General features: G+C 39.5%; 1 pseudogene; it reads right to left on the reverse strand.

The window, feature by feature from the left end:
• Nucleotides 1–18,519: 18,519 nt before the first annotated feature.
• On the reverse strand, nt 18,520–19,115 carry LOC118837028 (annotated as a pseudogene).
• Nucleotides 19,116–22,335: the final 3,220 nt, after the last annotated feature.

Genomic DNA, 22,335 nt, shown 5'->3' on the forward strand with positions numbered 1-22,335 from the left:
GTCAGTCTCCTGACTATTCTCCATATCTGCCATGCTCTTACCCACTTTGATGAATTTGCTCTTTCTAACCCCCAGTCCCCAATAGCCTCACTTTTTCTTAAATATTTTTCCTTCCTTTCTCACTTAATCAACTTGCTTTGTCCTAGGCACTGGGCTAAGTGCAGGGAATATGAAAGGAAAAGTTAAAATGGTTCCCAACATCAAGAAGCTTACATTTGCATGGGGGAAGATAACATGCACACACACACATATGTATATATGAGACAAGTAAGAGTAAATATATAAGGTATCTTTAGAGAAGAAAGGCTCCTGGAGAAGGTGCCACCTGGGCTATGTCTCAAAGGAAGCTAGGAAGTCTAAAAGGTGAAAATGAGGAGGAGGCATGAGGAAAGGCACAGAGATGGGAGATGGAGGACACATTCTAGGAATAACAAATAGGGCACTATAACTGAGTCATAGGGTTCAAAGGAGATTAACATGTAAAAAAAAATGGAAATAGCTGGGATTGGCGATGCATGGAGGCTGAGTTTGTCATATTGCTTGAGCTCACAAGTTGAGCCATAGTCAGGATAAAGTTGAATCTCCACTAAATCCAAACTAACACTGCAATGGGCCATCAGGCTGATAAGGAGGGGGCAAAACTGGCCTAGCTTAGAAATGAGGTTCACCAATCTTTCATGCCAATAAGCTGTGGCATCAGGCCTGTGAGTGGCTGCTGCACTTCTAGCCTGGGCAAGATTTGGGATACCCAGGAAAGGAAGGAAGGAAGAAAGGAAGGAAGGAAGGAAGGAAGGAAGGAAGGAAGGAAGGAAGGAAGGAAGGAAGGAAGGAAGAAAGGAAGGAAGGAAGGAAGAGACTAGGAGGTAAACAGCTTTTAAAGACAAAAAATAGGGGTCTAAATTCTAACCTTCCTATGTAGCTTTGCTCCATCTGTTCCATGAAATCCTCTCATGTCTATGGCCCACACTGTTTCTACCTCTTCTCTCTCTTTTTTTTTCTTCTAGAACTCCTTTTGTATTTATGGTCATCATTACTCAGGTTGGCTTCCTGTTCTCTAATTGTTTGTATGTATTTGTTTGGCTTCTCAAAGTCTATTTCAAGTTCCTGGAGGGCAAGGCCCACATTTTATGCTTCTGAATCTTCTATAGCACATAATGTGGTACTGAAAACAGGGCTTAATAAATACTTGCTAATTGATATTCTTAAGTTTTCCACTACAGTATTTACAAAAGCTAATGCTGGATGATAGCAGTGGGTTTTGCACATAGAAGATGCTCAGTAAATATTTATTGAGTGAATGAATCATCAGAGGGCTGCTTGTCCTTGATCCTCTTCTTTAGCTTTTTTTCCTCTTCTGAAATCGTCCCTGGAAAGGTGTAATGGAGTGTATCCCTTATTAGATTGTATGTGCCTGTGAACAAGCAAATTCAGGAAATAGCTTTCCCTGCCTTCTATAGAATACTTCCAGGTTGAGAAATCTTAACTGCCCAACATTCTCAAAAAGCAGAATTTATCCATAGGTAGGTATATGATTCTCATTCCTCATGGTGTGTGTGTGTGTGTGTGTGTGTGTGTGTGTGTGCACGCACGCGCGCGTGCGTGTGCACATGCGCTTGGGTGTGCGCATATGAGCCTAAGAGATAAGGGTAGATCAAGCAGTGATGAGGGGGACTTTGAAACACTATCCATAGTACTGAGTAATAACCTTTCAATGGGACTGATTCAATCTTGCTGAAAATGTAGTATTGATGTAGAGTTTACAAATCTGCCATGGAAAAGTGACGTGGAAATCAAAATAGACTCTAACTGGAGTTAAGCTGGAAAGTCAATGACAAACTAAGCACCTTTTCAGGGAAAGGAAGACTTAAGTATTCAGTGAAAGGCAACTAGATTACATTGGCAGGAAATTGATTCATTTAGAGAAAATGTGTCTATTCCAAACACCCCCAGACCAATTAGAAGCAAAATACAATTAGCTTTCCATAACAAGACAGCTATACCTCAGCTTTTAAAAGAATATTCAACAACTGATGATAGAAATAGGAAAAGAAAAAGAAACATATCCAGCTTTAGGTCTTCAAGCACAAGCAGGAAGGATAATCACTTGAAAGGGATACTTTAGCAAAGATGAATACATTCAGTGGGAAATTAGTCTTGATCTAGGCTTCTAAGTTCCCTTAAAACTCAAAGATTCCTTGATTCTTCATGCACCAGTGTGTCGTTTTCAGAGAAATATCCCCAGCTCAGATATTTCTTCAAGTGATCCAATACTTAAAAAAAATTTCTGATTTTTTTTCTCAGTATGGGGCAATTTCATGACTGTTGCTCCCCCTTGCTCCCCAGGCCCATAGTAGATGAAACAAAAGAAAACAAAACAAAACAAAAAACTATCACAGGTTCTGTCAGGCTTATACCCATGCCTCAAACCAGTGTATGAGTGAAAGAGACCCCTTTTCACTTGTGTAAAAGGTCAATGTAAGATTTCTAATTCACCTCATCACCTTGGCCCACTCTAGCTTTCAACTAGGCTGGATCTTTGCTCTGGGCTCATAATTCATGGATTTTGTAAGATTGAATTAGAGTTTTCCTCATGAAGCTAAGAAGCAGGGCAATTACCCCTAGAATTATATTGCAACAGGGAAGTGGGAAAGATCATAGGATGAATCTACTGATACAGGGATCAGGTAGATGGCACTGGAGAGAATGCAGTTGAACAGGGGATGAAAATTTGGCTTGGCCAAAAAGTGCTCAAAAAGCAGGCATACACAAAAAGATAGGCATGCACTCTAGAAAGGGATTTACGCTGTGGGTCCAGCAATAATGCTTTCCTTCCTGTGGCTGTTCATCCCCGCAAGCACACTGTTGCTTTTTTGTGACATTTCCTCTCTTTCCAGGTTGTGTTTGCAACTTGATTTCACATCTAAACATGTTGGATTCCACACAGCATGGTCTTTCTCCTCATTTAGAGATAACCCTGGAGCTATCTGTAGGCTTTTCACTGACCTATGGAACAGAATTTATCCAATTCTTGGTTCTGTTGTTTGCTTTACCACTGCAATTCTGCTTGGCCTGGAGGGCAAGAGGAGTCGTTCTACTGTACAGTCATATTTTCTTAGGAAAACACAGAGCTCTTAATCATTTGACTTTCTTCTAGAAGGCCTCCAGCATATTTGGGGTGCTGGGCTGTATATAGCCGAATAAGACAAAAATCAAAATGATTATCTGTAGGGAAAAATGCAGTCCATAGAGATGTCAACTCTTTGACTCAGACCTGGAAGAAAAGGAGAATCCAATAAAGCTTGAGAATGTCGAGATACCCCCCCTCCAAAATTAATTTTAAAATAAGCATTCATGTATGGGTGAGTGCCAGAAACTTCATGGCGTAAGACACTTGCCTCCAGATATTTTATCAAAACATTGAGAAGGACTAAATTCCTTTTTAGCAAGGAAACCTTTCCACCCAGATTAAGTAAATTCTGAAAAAAAAATGAGTTAAAGGGGCAGCTAGGTGGCGCAGTGAGTAGAGCACCGGCCCTGGAGTCAGGAGGACCTGAGTTCAAATCCGGCCTCAGACACTTGACACTTGTACTAGCTGTGTGACCTTGGGCAAGTCACTTAACCCCAATTGCCCTGCCAAAAAGCAAAAAAAAAAATGAGTTATAGAACATTCATACAATGTCTGACATTTGCTCTTTGAATTGATTCAGCATGCCCCAAAGTTGTCCAGAAGCAATCTGGCCTAAATCTTTCTTTACTTTTTGCTCCTTCTAGTAATAGATGGTCACATCAAGAAAAATTTCTTTTTTCAGTCTATCTTTTTTGTACTTGGTTTTGAAGGGCACCAATGACATCATGGGTGATGTCTTCACTTATGCGTGAATTAGATTTAAATGAGGCAGAGTTGTCAAACTTACTCTCTCTTTCCAGTCCAGTGGCAAGACAAAAATCAAGAGGATTAACGATGGTTTGGGATGCAGCAGATAACCTCGGCATCTTTGATGTCTGACCAAGCTCTAGGTGCTCACAGTACCTGTCTCTGCCATTTTTGGCAGAAGCACAGTTATTGGAACAAATTGTTCCCATCTGTCTAGTCTACCAGGGAAGTCTTCGCATGCTTGAGGTAGGCTATCCTAATTCATGGATGGGTTTGATGCCTGTTGGTTACCCTCAACCTGGTTTTGCCCTTCTTCTAAGACAATTTGAGTGAGGTGTAGCCACTGTGAATGTTACAGCTTCTTGGAGCTACAGGTGAAAGTTGGGTGACAGGTCACACCAAAAGTGGATGAGCAGTCCTGAAAAGGGCTCAGTTAGCCCTCACACCAGAGGAGCTACTCTTCCCTGAACAACCCATAGATCCCAGAGAGCATGATAGAGTGGATAGAGAATTGGCCTGGGACCTATGAAGTCCCACATTCAAGGGCCACTTCTAAATTTTACTGGCTACACGATTCTAGGGAAGTGACTTAACTTTTCAGTGTTCTAGGCAATTGTCTAAGACTATTAGTTGTGGAGAGAATGCCAGCCAGCATTGATAATTGATAATTTTCACTCATGAAGATTAAAACCCATAGGCGGGCTGCATAAAATCACACTGCAGCCCACGGGCCATATTTTGGACAGCCCTGCTCTATACCAATGAAATCACAAGTACTGTCTTTGTCATTCTCCTTATATTCTTAATAGGATCCCAGGAAATTTTAACATACAAGGTAAGGACCATAGGATTATCCATTACCTGAAATAATCTAACATCTGATAGAAATGTTAGGTTGGATCCAAGGATGGTTTGTGAATATGGAGACAGAAACTACTTGGGTTATAAGGGCCTGTTAACTTTACTATTCAGTTACCAAGAGAGCTCAGACTATTTTTGGTTTTGGTTTTCACGAGTCTATCCAGATTGAGGTAATTTATGTCTTCCAAACCATCCTAGATAGGCATCATCCAACTTTCAGAAAATCCAACTCACAAATTATAATAATGACAATAGCATTTATATAGCAACGAGGTATTATTATCCTTATTTTACAGATGAGGGCACTAAATCTTAGATGTACTTTCCATAGACATACAATCAGTAAATAACCGAGGCAGGATTTGAAACCAGGTCTCTTCTGACTCCAAAGTCCAGTACTCTGAACAAAACCATAAGGTTATTATGAGAATGAAATAAGGTAATGTGTGGAAAATCCTTCGCAAACCTTTAAGTACTACATACATGTTAGCTATTAATAACACTAATAAACCATGCAATCTTTTTGACAGTACTAATGTAGGGTAATGCATAATCCATAAGGACCATGGAAATTATCAGCTGTTGGTTTGGTTTTCCCCAACACCTGCATCCATTTCTTTTGCCATTGGCCCTAACAGAGGGCAAATGATACATGCCTTTCCTTTAAAATACAGCTAATGTGAAAATAGAATGAGGATGAGAGTTTATGGAATTGAGCTAGTAGGGGGTTCTTTCCTTTCCGTGACAGAATGCTCAGAGTAGCAGTCAGAAAGTTTAGGAAGCATAAAATAGCACTCTGGAGGTGGTAGAAGCAGGTGAGATATCAGTGGCTTGAATACATGAGTCACTTTCTCAACAAGAGCTAAAGTTGACTTGGGAAAAGCAGACAAGATCCTCCTTTCAGCCTTGCTAAGTCATCCATCCAGGCTGCATGGATTTTCCTCAATCCATCTCCTAGAGTCATGGGTTGTTTTTGGAGGCAACTTAAAAGTTCAAATAAGAATGATTCATGCTTGGGGGAAAAAGTGATACTACTTTTTAGTGCTGCAAGGTTTCATAATGACTCCAAAGGGGTCTATAGTGTCCACAATCTTTTGGACTACTAAATAGTGCCAGTCCCATAAGGAGACAGTGACATTTAATTTCAAGGGCAGGAAAGGACATGAAAGTGGGGGGTTATATGAGATGAGGCTGAAAAGAGTCAGATTTCAGAGGACCTTGAATGGCAGGTTAAGGACTTTGAATTTTATTTGGATACAGGATATTGAAGGGTTAAATGGTTTTGAGTGGAAGAGTGACATAAGACTATCCAAGCAGAAGAAATATGAATCTGGTGAAGATTTGAAGGGTAGATTGGGGAATGAAGGAAGAAAAGCAAAAGAAACAATTGACTATTGGAATAGTCCTGGAAAGAAATTAGGGTTTATATTAGTATAGTGGCATGTAGGAATGGAAAGGAGAGGACAAATTCGGGGCATAACAGTTATACCTTCCTTCTGCAAGAGAGTTAGGGAGGTTGAGGGAGCAAAACGTTGTACACATTGTCAGACATGATTACTGCTTAGTTGATTTTGCTTAACTATTTTGGTTGTTATAAGAAACGGTTTGATTTATGGGACATGAAGAGGTAATATCTGGAAATGATGAAGGCATAAAAACAAAAAGCAACATTAAAATTAATTTTTAAATAAAAGATATTGTGGAGGTAGATCTTACAAGATTCAGTGACTGATTAGAACGTAGCAAGTGAGGTAAAGCCAAAGATAACAACATCGTTTCAAACATGGGTAATTTGGTAAACAAACAGAAATAGAGAAGAAAGAACAGACTATGGCAGAAATTAATTTCACTAAACGCTTATTAAATACCTAATGCCTACATGACAGTACTACGTGTAAGAGATGAAAACGTGAAAAATAAAACAATCCTTTTCCACAGGGACCTTAGAACAACCATAATTGAAATTTTCTGGCATTTTAAAGTTTTCAAAACACTTTCCTCACAGTTTGGTTTAGCAAAGTCTTCAGGAAAGGAAAGAGAAAGAAATACTCTAAACCAATTTAATCTTTAGGAAGTGGAGGGAAAATAATGGCATTCCCCTATATAATGCTCTGGTTCTCTCTTCATCTCCTAAGAATGGTGACAAGAAGAAAATATTTAGGTGGTGGCAAGATGGCAGATTAGGGGCAACCACCCAGCTGAACTCTTCCAATATTCCCTTCTGAACAACTTTAAAATAGCACCTCAAATAAAATTTTGGAATAGCAGAGCCAGCAAAAGGTCAGGGTGAAACATTTTTAGTCTAAGAAAACTTGAGAGGTTGGCAGAAGAAATCTGTGACATGGGGGTTGGAGGCCTTTCTGGAACCCCCACACGTGGCAGTAACAACAACAGCCACAGCAGCAGCAGCTTCAGGAGCTCTCAACCCAGAGACACTCTGGGTTACAATTTCAAGGTAGAGAGGAATGCTAGTGTTAGCTTGCAGGGGAGCAGGGGCCCTGGTCATAGTTCCAAAGCAAAGAGGAGTGCTTGTGACTGCAGGGGCATTTACTGGGTACAGAACAGAGTAAAAGCAAGGAAAGCAGTGACCATACCTCTCCCTGCATCCCTCCACCTTGGAAGCACCAAACACTTGCAGGCCCCCAAGCTAGTTGTGAAAACAGCAGCATGAAAAAAGCCTGAGGCTTGGGACAGTGCCTGCCCATTCCCAGGTGAACAGAGTCCAAATTTAACTGTTCAAAGTTCAAAGTAAAAAAAAAAAAAGAACCTAGAAAAATGAGCAAACAACAAAGAAAGAATTGGGCCATAAAAAGCTACCACAGTGACAGGCAATGCAAAGATAAACTCAGAAGAAGATAACAATGTGAAAACCAAAAAATGCTTCAAAGAAAAATGCTAATTGGACCCAAACCCAACAAGAATTTCTGGAAGAATTAAAGAAAGAGATGAGTGGTAGAGTAAAATTTGGGAAAAGAAATGAGAGTGATGCAAGAAATTTGTGAAAAGAGAATTAATAGCTTGGTAAAAGAGGCACAAAAACACTAAAGAAAATAATACTTGAAAAAACAGAATTGACCAAATGAAAAAAGACACACCCAAATTCACTCAAGAGAATAACTCCTTAAAAAAGCAGAATTAGCCAAATGGAAAAAGACATACAAAAGCTTAACGAAGAAAATAATTCCTTAAAAATTAGAATTGGGCAAGTGGAAACTAAGGGCTCCAGGAACATCAAGAAATAATAAAACAAAATCAAACAGATTGAAAAAATAGAAGATTATGTGAAATATCTCATCAGAAAAACAATTGACCTGGAGAATAGATTGAGGAGAAATATTTTAAGAATTATTGGACCAACTGAAAGCCACAATCAAAGAAAGAACCTACACATGGTATTTCAAGAAATTATTAAGGAAAACTGCCTCAATATCTTAAATCCAGAGGGTAAAATAGAAGTCAAAAGAACCCACTGATCACCTCCTGAAAGATATCCCAAAATTAAAATTCCAAGGTATATTGTAGCAAAATTCCAGAGCTCCCATGTCAAAAAGGAAATACTTCAAGAAGCCAGAAACAATTTAAACATTGTGGAGTCAAAATCAGGATCAGATAAGATTTAGTGGCTTCCATGTTAAAGGAGCTGAGGGCTTGGGATATGTTATACTGGAAGGCAAAGGAGTCAGGATGTCGCCAAGAATAATCTGCCTAGCAAAACTGAGTGTAATCCTTAAGGGGGAAATGGATATTTAATGAAATAGAGGACGTTCAAGAGTGCCTGATGAAAAGAAGAGAGTTGAATAAAAAATTTGACATTCAAACCAAATATTTGAGAAGCATGAAAAAAGGTAAAGATGAAAAGGATTCAATAAAGTTAAACTGCTTACATTACTATAGGGCAAGATGGTACATGTAACTCTTAAGAGCTTTATCATTATTAGAGCTGTTAAAAGGACAGATAGCATGCATGTGAATTGATTATGTTGGAATAATCTCCAAAAAATGAAAGAGTGAGAAAGAGGGATTCACTGAGAGAAGGGAGAAGGGAGAGATAGAATGAGGAAATTTTTCTTACATAAAAGAAGCATGTGAAAAAGATCTTTTACAATGGAGGAGAAAATGGGAGGGGTGGCAGGAAATGTTTAAACTTTCATTAGAATTGGTTCAAAGAGAGAAGACTATGTGTACACACTCAGTTGTGCATAGAAATGTAACATAACCAATAGAACATAGGACAGGATGGGGATAAGAGAAAATGGGGGGGATGATAAAAGGGAGTTTGGATTAAGGGAGACAGTAGGTAGAAGCAAAGTAGACTTGAGGAGGGGACAGGATAAAAAGAGAGAAGAAACAGAAGAAAAGGGATGGAGAGAAATATACAGTTAGTAATCATAACTGTGAATGCGATGAATTCACCCATAAAATGGAAGCAAATAGCAGAATGGATTAGAAACCAGAATCCAACATGTTATTTACAGGAAACAGACTCTAAGTAGAAACACATTCATAAAGTTAAAATAAATGGCAAGAGCAGAATCTAAAATGACTCACCTAAAGTAAAAAAGGCAGCACCAGCAATCATGATGCTCATCAACTGAGGAATGGCTAAAAAAGTTGTGGCATAGGATTGTAATGGAGGACTATTATGTTATAAGAAATGATGAGGGGAGTAGTTTCAGAAAAAAATAGTACACGACAAGACCTATGTGAAATGTTGCGAAATGAAGTGAGAAGAACTGGGAAATCACTATGCATAGTAAGAGCAATGTTGTAAAGATGGTCAACCATGAAAGACTTGACTACTTTGATAAATACAAAGATGCAGGACAATTCCAAAGGACTCGTGATGAAAACGTATCATACACCTTTAGTGCAAATTGAGGTATAATTTTCTCACTTTTTTCTTGCTTTAAAAATGGCTAATAGGAAAAAAAAGTTTTGCATGATTTTTACGTGTATAATTGATATCATATTGCTTGATTTCTTGGGGGTTGTGGGATGAGGGTCAGAGGAAGGGAGATAATTTTGAACTCAAAATTTAAAAAAAGAATATTTAAAATTAATAATAATAAATGTTTTAAAAACACTTTCTTCACAACAACAATATAAAGTGGGCAGTATGGGTCCTGTTACTCTCATTTTACACATGAGGAAACTGATAAAAAAAAGAGTTTGAGTGACTTCCCCAACCCTACAGAACTACTTTCTGGGGATATGTTGTGACACAAAATCTAGTACTCTTTCAATTATACTATGCTCTTTCTCATTATATAATGTTGCCAGAAGCAGCTAGGTAGCTCAGTGGATAGAGTGTTGAATGTAGAGTCAGGATGACCTGAGTTCAAATCCATTTAGTAGCTGTGTGATTCTGGGTAAGTTGCCTAAACTCTCTCATCATTTGCTAAATAATAGCACCTTCTTCTCAGGGTTGTTGTGAAGATGAAGTGAGCTGATATTTGTAAAGCTTTTTGCAATGCTTAAAGCACTATATATAGACATGGGCTTTTATATTAGCATCCTGACTCTATGGGAATGCAAGAACCAAGAGAGAAAATTAACACCCTCTGCCAAGTGCCACTACAGAGCTGAGAGGCTGGGGTGGGATTGTGATTTGATCCTCACAATAGAGATTTAAACTTTCCTGAAAATGTGGAGCTACTCCGAGGTGTCAGCAGTGAGAATTCCTAGGTAGATGGTAGTTTTATCTCCCCACATTTTGCTTTCATACGTTCTCTAGTTCACACAGATTCAATTTTTTGGTGTCATCCGTATATAGAAGTCCAATGTTTTCCTGCCTCTGTGGTTTGTGGATGTTATTAGCTCTTCTCGTAGTATCCTTTCCCCTTTCTTCCCTGTTTGCTGAAATCTTACCTATTCTTCAAACCCCATTCAAATATTGTCTTCATGAAACCTCCCCTAATCCACTAAATCAAGAGGGATCTTTCCCCCTAGGAATTCACATGTTGCCATGAAGTTATGGATTTAGATATGTTGAATTTGAACTCTCAAATATGATTCTGTACCTAGCAAAGTGCCTGCAACATAGTAAGTGCCTAATAATGCTTGTTGATTCATTCTACCGATTCAAAATAGTGCCCAGTCAGCAGAAATGTGTGGAACTTTTCAATCATCCGGATGTCATCTGATGAAGTGACAGATATATGGAAACTTCTGTACTTCAAAATATTCATCATTTTTATGGACATGTGTAAGTCTTCCACCAATGCAATCACACTACCTCCATGCTCCCAAAGCTTGAATCTCTGGGTTTATCAAATATTAGAATATTATGGTCATTTACTCCTTAGTATAGTGTCCCTAATATATTGCACTGATCCATCATTCCACTTCTCAGCAAGTACTAGATTATTTTGATGGTGACCTCTTTGTAATATAATCTGAGGAGGCAGCTAGATGGCTCAGTAGATTAAGGATTGGGCCTAAAGTCAGGAAAACCTGAGTTCAAATACAGCCTCAGATACTAGCTGTGTGGCCTTGGTCAAGTCGCTTAGCCTCTCTTTGCCTTAATCCATCTGAGAAACAAATGACAAACCACTCCAGTATCTTTGCCAAGAAAACCTCATGGACATTATGGATCCTGGGGTCATGAAGGGTTGGACATAACTGAAAAATACAGTTTAAAGTCTGATCTGCTAAGCCACCTTCCTTCACATGTTTTTCCTTTATTACCTTTATATTCTTGATCTTTTGTTCTTCTAGATGAATTTTGATATTTTTCCTCTATTCTATAAAACAATTAATTGGTAGTTTGTTATGGAGCTGAATAACATTCTTAGCAAAGTTATAAGATATAAAATAAGCCCACATAAATCAGCATTTTTATATGTTACCAACATAATCTAAGAGGAAAAGAATGAGAAATTCCATTTAAAATAACTACAGACAATATATAATGCTTGGGAGTCTAACTGTTAAGATAAACCATCTTCTCCTTTAATGTGGTAGCTACTAAATCTTATGTGATCCTAATTTTTGTTTCATGGTATTTTAATAGTCTCTTTTTGGCTACCTGAAGTATTTTCATTTTGACATGGGAGCCCTAGAATTTGGCTATAATATTCCTGGGAGTTTTCATTGTGGGATCTCTTTCAGGAGGTGATCGGTGGATTCTTTCAATTTCTATTTTACTCTCTGGTTCTAAGACATCAGGGCAGTTTTCCTTTATAATTTCTTGAAATATAATATTTAGGCTCTTTCCTTGATTGTGGTTTTCAAATAGTCCAATAATTCTTAAATTATCTCTCCTGGATGTATTTTCCAAGTCAGTTTTTTTTTTTCACAATGAGGTATTTCACATTATCTTCTATGTTTTTCCCATTCTTTTGACTTTGTTTTGTTGTTTCTTGATGTTTCCTGGAGTCATTAGTTTCCATTTGCCCAATTCTAATTTTAAGGAATTATTTTCTGCAGTGAGCTTTTGTATATATTTTTCCATTTAGGGCAATTCTGGTTTTTAAGGAGTTATTTTCATCAGCAAAGTTTTGTTCCTCTTTTTCCCATTTGGCCAATTCAGTTTTTTTTAAGGTGTTATTTTCTTCAGTACATTTTGTGCCTCTTTTACCTAAGCTGTTAATAGTTTATTCATAATTTTCTTGTATTGCTTTCATTTCCCCCCAATTTTTCCTCTATTATTCTTATTTGATTTTGGAAAAAAGAATGGCTCTTCCAGGAATTCTCAACAGGTTTGTGTCAAATTCACATTTTATTTTAAGGCTTTGCTTGTAGTTGCTTTGACATCATTGTTTTTGAGTGTGTCTTTAACTTCCCCATCATAATAACTCCTCAGGGCCCCTGTTCCCTTGTGCCTAAATGGGCTCCTTTCTGCCCTGGACCTGTGACCTGGAAGTGGGTATAGGAAATGGGGTTGCCAAGCAGCACTCTGTTCTGTGCCCAGTGTCAGCACAGGGCTGTTTTGTAGTCTCTGATAAGTTGCCTTATCCCCTTACTATCTCTTGTGTGAGAGCTCCCAAAGATGCTATTGATGCTTTTGCCATCTCCAGGACCCAAAGCTGGTGTTGTGACTACATGGGATCCAGGCTGGCCCCCAACCCAGTGTCATGGACCTCTCCTTGTGATCTCCTAGGCTGTCTTGGGTGGGAGAAATGTCACACTCTTGGGTGGGAGAAATGTCACACTCTGACCTTTTGTTGGCTTTGCTGCTCCAGAATTTGATTTGAAGCATTATTTTAAACTTGTTTGGAGCATAATTTTTTGGGGGAGAACTCAGCTTCTTCCTCTACTCCATCCTCTTGGCTTCACCCCGGAAGTCATGCAAGATATGACTATTTAAACCCTGTTGTGAATCCCTTGTCAAGATGAGAAATCTATTTTGCAATATCAATAGTCACTCCAGGACTGTATTTTAAGTTGAGATATTTATACATTGATTTTTCTTAAAAATAGAAACAATTTATCTTTTTAGAACAGGTTACATATATGTATATATATGTGTGTGTATGGATATTGGAGATACACACACACATATATATACATATACATATACATATATATATATATATATATATATATATATATATATATATATATATATATGGATATAATGGATATTCATGGATATAGCTTTCCTACTCAGGAACTTATACCCTACTACCAAAACATATTAAAACATTTAAGCCAAAACAACTAACATTATACCCCTATAGTTCCCTGTTGCTCTTCCAAAAGCAACGGGGAGTTATGAAACACTGTTATCTCTTACACAAAAGCAGACACTTAAGATGTGTGTTACCTGAGGATGGTTAGAGTTATATTGACTAATAAGATGAGAACTTCTGAGGTTCATCTAAAGCAATGTACTTGGTCAGGGAATCTTTGCTTAGGTTTTGAAGATTAAACTACAATTCAACAGGAAATAGTATAAGGTGCTTTCTGGCATGGTCATTTGCACATACTTTCATTTGAAATGATAATTTCAAACTAGTCTCCCTTTTCTGTCATTTTAAGAACATATACAATATTTGGAATGATAATTGCTGCCTTTTCACAAGACAGCTTTTTATATATAACACTCTACACAGGATAATTATGAGATGGGAACAACTCAATGAAATTAATTTTCACCTGGATAAGAATATGAAGAGGAAAAATGATTTTATTTGAAATTATTAGAAATAATGTTTTTTCTCCCTCTAGTTATTTTTAGGCCATGATATCATAATGGATTTTTATCTCTTTTATAAACAATCTCTTTAATATCTCAACGGTCACAGGTAGTCAGGATTGTTCAAATCTTTTCAGGAAACACATATTCCATCAGCACTGTCACAGTCTGGAGGCCAAGAGCTTGTAGACGGATGTTTTTACCTCTTCTTGCCATGAAATGCAGAGAACAGACATAAATCTGTTTGTCCTGTTGGAGGTTTTAATGAAATCGAAGGCAGTAATGACATTTTTCAATGTCAATAAGCTCATTTTCTTGTTCAGGTGGGTAATGTTGGTTTTCTCTTGTGGATGTCATCAGGCGTATCTCTAATTTGTGAGCCATTTCTAATGATTTCTTTTTTCCCCTTTATGCTGAAATATTCTAGCAACTCCTCCTTGAGAATGTGCTAAATTAAGTTGGGGGATATTCTGTCACCATGGACTAGAAGAGACTATTTTATCCCCTTATCCTGGCCCCCCGCTACATATATATAGCCAGGCATCAGAGGATGCAGGGGAAAGGACATTAGGTTCACAAGATTTAGGATTCAAACCTTATCTAGTCTGACATTATTTGTTTTTTTTTCTTTTTAAAAGCAGAATATGGCAAATATTATCAAACATGAGCATTTTTTATTTAAAAAGAGCACTGCATATGAAATAGTGAATCTATTATTTTTAAAAAGTATACATTAGATTTAGCATGGTAACCCCAGACACTGCCCTGTTTGGGTATCCATTAGGAACTTTCTTCAGCTCTCTTCTTTGTATTTTAAAAAACTTAATTGTCACTTTTCTTTTTTTCCCTTTTCCTCCTCCCAAGTAATAAAAACTCTCATTTGCAAAAAAAGTATAATAAGCCCAGCAAATTTACACATTTGCCCTGTCTGAAAAAGTATGTGTCATTTTGAACCTTGTCAAGCACCTCTCTTCTAAGCTGAGGTGGGAAATATGATTTTTTGTCAGTCTTCTAAATGTGTGATTAATGCAACTGCTTTGATCAGAGTTCTGAAGTCTTTTCAAAATTGCTTTCCTTTACAATAAAGTAAATTCTTCCCCTGGTTCTATTCATTGCACTTTGCATCAGTTCATACAAATATTTCTTATAGCTCAATATTCCATTATATTCATGTATCATAATTTCTCATCCATTCCCCAATTGATGGATATACACTTTGTTTCTAGTTCTTTTGTTACAAGAAAAAAGTGTTGCTATAATTATTTTTTGTACATATATTTGTTCTTTCCCTCTTTCTTTGATCTTTTTGAGGAATGTGTTTAAAAATTGTATTGCTAGGTTTTAACTTCATTGTTTTATAAATAAAGAAATGGAGTCTCAGACAGGTTAAACGATTTGCACAAAAAGACAGAACTAGAAATCCAGTGTGCTTTCCACGGAAATGAATATAATGATTTTTCCTCTTTAAACAACCTTAACTATGTTTCTGTTTTTTTCCTAAGGCCTTACATAAGGCCTATGTACCCAACCACCCAAACTTAGGGGAAAAAAGAGTATAAGTGGGAGAAAATTAAATGAAGGAAAAGTTAAAAAGTGAGAAGGGAAAGTGAGAGAGGTGCTCTCTAGTTATTTTTATAGTATCTTAGAATCTCAGGCTTGGAAGGGACCTCAGGGGTCATGTAGTCCCAGCTATAATTGACCAAGAATTCCCTAGAGCATATCTAATTAGTAATCAACAAGGTTTTGCATGGATACATCTAATGAAGGAGAGTCCATTACTTGTTTAAGCAGTCCATTCAATTTTGGATTGGCCCTAATTTTTGGGAAACTTAGATGTATTCCAAGCTAACTCTAGCACTCTTTACCTTGCTCCTGGTTCTGCTCAATGGCACCAGGAAGAACAAATCCAATCCTTCTTCCAACATGATGTCCTTTTAAATATTTGAAATGTTCAATAGACAGTTGATGGCAGAAAACTGAAGTTCATTTATTCATAAGCATTTGTTAAGCACTTATTATGTGCCAGGTACTGTGGGGAATGATGGAGATACAAAGGAAGGCAAAAATAGTCTCTGCTTTCAAGAAGCTTAAATTCTAGTGGGGAAGAAAATACATGATACAAGTTACATATAGAGTAGTTAGGAGGTAACCTGAAAGAAGAAGGGTCTAGTTGTGTATCTCTCTAGGCTTATTGCATATTGAGACTTCTACATTCCAGGCAAATTAGCCTATTTACTATTCCCCATATGAGACATTCCATCTCTTGATCTATTCCTTTCCACAGTCTGTTGCCCATGACTGGAATGCATCCCTCCACATTTCTGCCTCATAGAATACTTGGCTTCCTTCAAAGCTCAGGCCAGGTGCCACCTCCTACAGGAAATCTATCCTATTGCTGACTCTGCTCAGTTACTAATACCTTTATCCCAGAAATTACTTTGTCTATATTCTGCATCTAATTTTCTGTCTACATGTTGTTTCACCCCAACTCCCCATAGATTATAAGTTACTTGAGGACAGATGACTGGTTTTTGTTTTTTTTTTTTACTTCATACTCTCAGCATCTAACACAGTACTTGACACATAGGGACCAAGATCACCACTGCTCAAACTCCAGGTCCAGTGGGTCCAGTGAGACACTCAAAAATGAGGACAAAAAAACCCAGAAACAAGCCCTAATTCTTGGAGCTGGGGTAAAAGAGGGAGAACAGGGGAAAGAAGTCCTTTCCCTCTCACTGGTTCAATTTGTGGTGCCTGAGCTGTGAGTGAACTGTGATCTAACAGCTTGTTAAATGGATAAGTGACCAAGGCAATGACAAATAATTGTAATTCACAAAAAGATAACTGAAGGAAATATGGAAATATTTGTGATGTGGCCCTATGTCGATGAGACAGGTTACACATGAAAATCAACATCACTACTTTATACGTGTATTAAAAATATGGGTGACTCCCTAAGAAGTGGCATAAATAACAAACGCTGGAGGAATGGAGGAGATCATGAGAGCCCTTGATGACTTCAGGTCACTTAGCCCAGATAAATTTTATCCTTGGATACTAAAAAAAAAATGTAGAATGTCATTACTGAGACATGAAGAATGAGACAGGTACCAAAGGACTGGGGGAGGATAAATATTGTCCTAATGTTCAAAATGGGGCAGCTAGGTGGCTCAGTAGAGAGAGTACTACGCCTAGAGTCAGGGAGACCTAAGTTCAAATCTAGCCTCAGACACTTACTAGCTCTGTGACCCTGGGCAAGTCATTTAACCTTGTCTGACTCCATTTCCTCATCTGTAAAATGAGCTAGAGAAGGAAATGGCAAACCATTCTAGCATCTTTGCCAAGAAAACACCACACGGGGTCATGAAGAGTCAGACACGAATGAACAATGTTCAAAAAGGGGAATGGAGTCTAAATATTATAGTTCAGTGACCTTGATTTCGATTTCTAACAAAAATCTAGAAGACATTATGGTTAATGAAATTATACACATATACGTATACATAGACACACAGACAGACACAGACACAGACACAGACAGACAGACAGACACACACACACACACAGACTGTTTTCAACAGTCTTCTGGCATAAGGGAATCCCTCCAGGGAGGACATAGGCTTCCTCTATTGACCCTTGCTTTCTATGAATGGTTCCCAGAGCCATATTTCTCAGCATAGAGCTGGCAGTAGGCTAAATCCTCATCTGAAGATCCAGTTTATGTCCGAGGGAAGGTACAGCCAGAGAACTCTGAGAAAGCAACTCAATGCTAAGTTTTACTGACAAGTGATAGGGAGAGTGGGAGAGGAGAAGGGAGCAGGGAAGATGGAAAAGGAGACCCAGCACATAACTCAATCACATTCACTAACACACAGTGAAACTGACATAAGGAGGCATTACATTGGGGAGCACAGAAACTGGCCTACTGTGCCAGGAAGGTGTGCACCTACTGGTGGGGACCATGCTCCAAAGTGGCCTTCTGAGAGTGGGATATTCCAGACCTTGACTTTGGTGGCTGCTTGGAGCTGGCTACTTTGCATGTCAGGGTTCAGGGGATTTTGAGGGGTACACAAGTACAGGGAGAAAACCAAGCTAACTGCTAGAAAGAAATAACTTTGGGGACTGGGAATTCTGAAGGGTTCATCCCCTTTTAGTGTTGTTGTTTCAGGCAAAGGCAGGGACAGAGCAAATCTTGGTGCAACAGAGCTTTTGGAGAATGCTTAGTTTGCTTACAAGGGAGGCCACCTAAGAGGGCTGGCATAGGCATGTCCAGTTCTGCTAAGATGGAGGCCCTGTAAGTCCCTTACCCTGTGGATGCGTGTAACCTCCTGTGCTCAGCTGCATAACCAGAACATGAAGTCTAAAACCCTACACTACATGTTTCCCATGCAGTGAGTGCTTAATAAATGCTTTATTTCTTTATTCATTTTGAGGTTGGCAAACTAAGAAATAAAAATAAAAAACTGGTGAGAGTAAGAGAGTAGCTCTCTTTCTACTGTGTCCAGAGGATGGAGATCACAGTTCACTCATAGCTCAGGCACCATGAACTGAACCAATGAGAGAGAAAGCACTTCTTTTCCCTGCTCTCCCTCTTTTATCCCAGCTCCAAGAAATGGAGTTTGTTTCTTTTTTTATTATTCTCACGCTAATTTATTAGGGGATCCAGTGTGCAATCCTCAATAGATTTTATGTATCTCTCATATGCATCCTCTGACTCATCAGCTCATCAAGTTCTGATGGGTTGCTCAGAGTCATCTTGATCAGCCAACCATCTTAATAACAAGATTTGTTGACAAGTCCTGGGTCTTCTGCAAGAGGTACATTAATTTCAGTTACTTCTGTTAGTGGAGAATAGAGTTCTCTGGCAGCTTTCACACTTTCCAAAGCTCCAAACTCATCTTGTTTGTTCAATTTTGTTCCAACTTCTGGAAGACTACAGTAAATTATATCTCCCAATGCTTCCTACGCAAAATTTCTGATTCCCACTGTTCCAATACCATTTTCAGCTAATATCCATTCATGCTTGTCTGTGAACTTTCGAACGGCGAGTCGCAGGGCGCTGTTGCAGAGGCCCCGGGAGGCGGCGGCCGCTAGGAAGGGAGAGGAGCAAAGGCCAGGGTGGGCCCGGAGGCGCACGGGGGCCGCTGCGAGGGAGACCAGGGACCCGGGGGTCTCAGCCCGGGCCGCCGCCCACAGGGACGAGGCCACGGTTCGCACGCTTCTGGACGCTCGCAGCGCCATCTCCTCCGGGGGCGGGGCAGCCCAGGGACCAAATGCTCCTAGGCTGGAGGCTGGAAGAAGAGGTGGACCTTGGGACAGAGCCTGACCGACAGCCTGAGCCTAGAGGCGGAAAAGGGGAGCGTGGCCCCCTGAATTAGCGACTCAGGCCCAGGAGGCGGGCTCCGTCCAGTGCCCGGACCACGTGGCTAAGGATGAGGGGGTTTGTTTCTGTTTTGTTTTGTTTGTCTCAGTTTCAAGTGTCTCACTGGACCCACTGGACCTGGAGCTTGAGCCATGGTGATCTTGGAGCTGGGATTCCAGGCAGGATGGTGCAGTCAGCCAGCTGGGAAAAGTCAGGGGTCCTGGGACTCCAGCAGGAAGGGTAAAAAAGCCTTGGAACCCAGATTGTGCTATATAGTAACTGGGATCCTAATTCCCCTTCCCTTCCCCAGAGAGGGAGGTGGTGCAAAGTGGAGAGGAGGGGTTATTCATTCTAAAAGTTGGGGGAATGTTTGTGAAGTAAATGTTATTTTGTAAAAGCTAATCTGAGTGTTAGTGACTGAATGGAACTGGGGCTTAGGGGGCCCCCTTTAGATTTGAGGGAGCAGCATTGGTGGGAGCAGAAGTCATTGGCAGAGAGTGTAGATGGATTCCCCCCATAACCTCCTTTAAGGTCCTGAACAACCCTGGAGGAAGTCATGTAATCTACCTGCTCTTCGAGGGCAGTCAGAACCATAGTAGTCAGTGTTACAACTGTGTGGACCTTGAAGCCCACTTCTAGAGTAAGAATATCAAATGAGTCCATGAAAAAAACACACCCAAAGAGTTTGTCGTTTCTTTGAGTAGAAACAGCAAAAAACCGCTGATAAAGAGAAGCTGGTCAGCCAGCTTCAGGCAGCTCCAAAATCCCATAATGGCAAAGGTTCAGTCCATGAGTGAGGATGATGCCTCCAAAGTAGCTCTAGGGAAATGACCAGCCCTCATCTGTCCTGTAGCTTTCTCTACTTTGCCAAGGGCTTTTGCCATCCTTGGCTCCTTAGATCCTCATAGTGAGAAGGTGGGGTAGGGGTCAGTACTCGTATTTTACAGATGAGGAAATTGAGGCCCAGAGGATGTAAAACTTTTCATGATTTGGCATCGGCTGGCCGCCAGCCTTGGAAAAGGCACTGGACTTCAATTCAGAAGACCCGAGTTTGAGTCCCATCTGAACCACTACTAGCTATGGGACTTTGGGCAAGTAATGGAGCCTCTCTTAGGCCTATTTTCCTTATTTGTGAAAAGGGTCTGGCTCTAGATTAGTAACTACAGCATCCTAATGGGTGTCAGGTGATGTTAGGATGTTTCTTATGTAATTCTTATATCATATTCTGGTCACCTCTTAATTGCTTCCATTTCTGTTAAGTCTCTACCATTTCTGTCTTTTATCATGCCCATTTTTGCATGAAAGGTTCCATTGACATTTCTAATTTTCTTGAAAAGATCTCTTTTCTTTCCCATTCATTTGTTGTTCAGTCATTTTTCAGCCATCTCCCACTCTTTGCAATCTCATTGGGGGTATTCTTGGCAAAGGTACTGGGGTCATTTGCCATTTCCTTTTCCAGTTCAGTTTTTTTTTTACAGATGAGAAACTGATGCAAACACAGTTAAGTGATTTCCCAGGATAACACAGCTAATAAATGTCTGAGGTCAGATTTGAACTCAGGAAGATGAGTCTTCCTGACTCCAGGCCCAGTGCTCTACCCACTGAACCACCTAGAGGCCTCCTGGCTATTAATTACCAATATTAATTATTATTAAGCATTCGACATTTCACCTTTGCATTGAACATTTTCCCAATCGAGCAGTTAGGAAGATCTTTATTCTATGGACCTTCCTGGTGTTGATGATTTCCTTGTCTCAAGCCTGGTCTTGATATTGCCTTTAATACAATCAAAACTACTCTGGCAGACATTACCCTTGTGTCCAGCACTTGCAAACCTTCCATGACCTTTCAGTATTCACAAGGTCAAAGCTAGTGGGGAAGAAAGCACAAAAGGAGAGTCAAGTCAGCCAAGGCCCTTCAGAACAAGCCCATCTACTTCAGCCCACACTCAGCGTGGGAGTATTGGAGGGGTCCAGTGGCCCCAGCCCTACCATTATTCCTTCTTTCACCCTCCCAACTGAAGTCACAGCTTTACCAGTCAAAAGTTATCTTTTCTGCTTGGTACAGTGCTCTGTATCACCAGCTTTTCTGACTCAGCAACCCATCTGGGGGTACTGATGTATCATAGTCAGAAGAAGGCAGAGGACATGTGTATCTGCTCAAGTTCCTACAAGGTCAGTAGTGGCAGGTAGAAAATATCCTGGGCGTCCTCCAAGTTGGGAAACATTTGTTATACTCAGAAGCATTAACTTCTATGGATTACTCCCTCTCCTTCTCTTGAGCTCCTGAGCGCAGTGTGGTCAGATTGAAGTGTACAAAACATTTGTACAGGGTGGGAGTATTTGGTGAGCTACATAGATATTGGCAATAAGGTCTAAGATGCTGAAATGAGTTAGATTTGAACATTGCCAGCGTTCACAAACAAGATGGGAGATCATCATCTTTACCATTCGTGTTTACACAGTGTTTTATATGTACAAAAACACATTTTTCTATAACAACCCTGTGAGGTAGATATTATAAATATAAATATTATTAACTCAACTTTGTAGATCAGGAAGTGGAATCTCAGAGAATTATATAACCTGCCTCCAGTTACATAACTAGCAGGTAAAGCCCTGAATTCAGTTTTTATTTTTTAATTCAAGTTTTATGCTCTATTATGCCTCATTCCCTTTTCTTCTCCATCCGGGGGATCAGAAAATGGGAACCAGTTTTCAGGATTGGTAGGCTCATGATATGGGGCAAGTATAAGAAGCAGGCCAAAAAGTCTCAATTAAAAAAATAAAACTGCAACTGAATCTTGAGAGATATTTTGATTCCACTTTAATTTGGAACAAATATATTCCCTTCAGCTAAAGGCATTACAAAGAAAATGGCTAACTTTGCCCACAATATAGAGGCTACTTCACCTTAAAGGACCTTCCCATAAATAATATGATTTCCAAATTTTGGAGACAAGTTCCTCCCCCAACTGATTCCTTTTAAATAGTGTGGGGGTTTAGATGGGGATGGAAGATGATACAGCACCCTCAGAAGTCGTTCCTTGGCTTGTTGGGAGCAGACCTGCAAGGTTTTTCTAGTGTTTTTCCCCCGAAG

Source organism: Trichosurus vulpecula, chromosome 2 (genome assembly GCF_011100635.1).
Source record: "Trichosurus vulpecula isolate mTriVul1 chromosome 2, mTriVul1.pri, whole genome shotgun sequence".
Classification (NCBI taxonomy): Eukaryota; Metazoa; Chordata; class Mammalia; order Diprotodontia; family Phalangeridae; genus Trichosurus; species Trichosurus vulpecula.